We start from the raw sequence: 1,139 nt of genomic DNA on the forward strand, positions 1-1,139 counted from the left end.
ACTGAAGCTCCCTTCTCTGTGATAACTCCAGCCTGTATCAAGTTGACACACAAAACCAGCCAGTACAGAGGGTGAGAGAGGGAATGTTTATAAAACACTGAGATAGGTGATGCTTAACTATTCCAAAGTCCCACCTGTAATTGGATCTCTGCCAGTTCAGAAATCAGCATTATTATAATACAGAGACAACCTGTATATCTCTGGGTCAACCGGGTCTACAAAGTGAGTTCTAGAACAGCCAGGACTTTTTTTTACACAGAAAAACCCTGCCTTGAAAACCCAAATCAATCAATCAATCAATCAATCAATCAATAAACAAACAAATAGGCCAGTCTTAAAACCATGTACACACAAACAATAAAAACAGACTCAGCAGGCTGTCTTTAAGTGTATTTGAGCATATATATACATGTATACATACATGTACATATATGTACATGTATGTGTATGTATTTATTAGTCAGTGTTATATTGCTGTGAAGAGACACCACGACCATGGCAATTCTTTTTTTTTTTTTTTAAGATTTATTTATTTATTTTGTGTTTGAGTACACTGTAGTTGTACAGATGGTTGTGAGCCTTCATGTGGTTGCTGGGAATTGAATTCAGGAGCTCTGCTCACTCCAGCTCCACTCACTCCGGTCTCTCCGGAGTCTCTCCAGCCTCGGTCTCTCCGGCCCAAAGATTTATTTACCGTTATATCTAAGAACACTGTCTTCAAACACACCAGAAGAGGGTGTCAGGGCTCCTTACCGATGGTTGTGAGCCACTATGTGGTTGCTGGGATTTGAACTCAGGACCTTTGGATGAACAGTCAGCGCTCTTACCTGCTGAGCCATCTTTCCAGTCCCCCTGGCAACTCTTACAAAAGAAAACATTTAATTGGGACTTGTTTACAGTTTCAAAATAATAGGTTTCCTCTGTAGATGAAATAAATCAATTCACACTGAATTAACAGTAAGAAAGGTCAGGTTTACTTTGGTAGGTTCATTGGTTCCAAGGAAGGGGGGGCCAAAGAAATCACCATATAGACAGGAAGACAGAGAAGAAGGAACAGAGAGAGAGAAAGAGAGAGTGTGCACACCTAAGGGGGGGAGAGAGGGAGGGAGAGGAGAGAGAGAGAGAAGGAGAGAGAGAGA

This window comes from Mastomys coucha, unplaced genomic scaffold (assembly GCF_008632895.1).
Source record: "Mastomys coucha isolate ucsf_1 unplaced genomic scaffold, UCSF_Mcou_1 pScaffold14, whole genome shotgun sequence".
Lineage (NCBI taxonomy): Eukaryota > Metazoa > Chordata > Mammalia > Rodentia > Muridae > Mastomys > Mastomys coucha.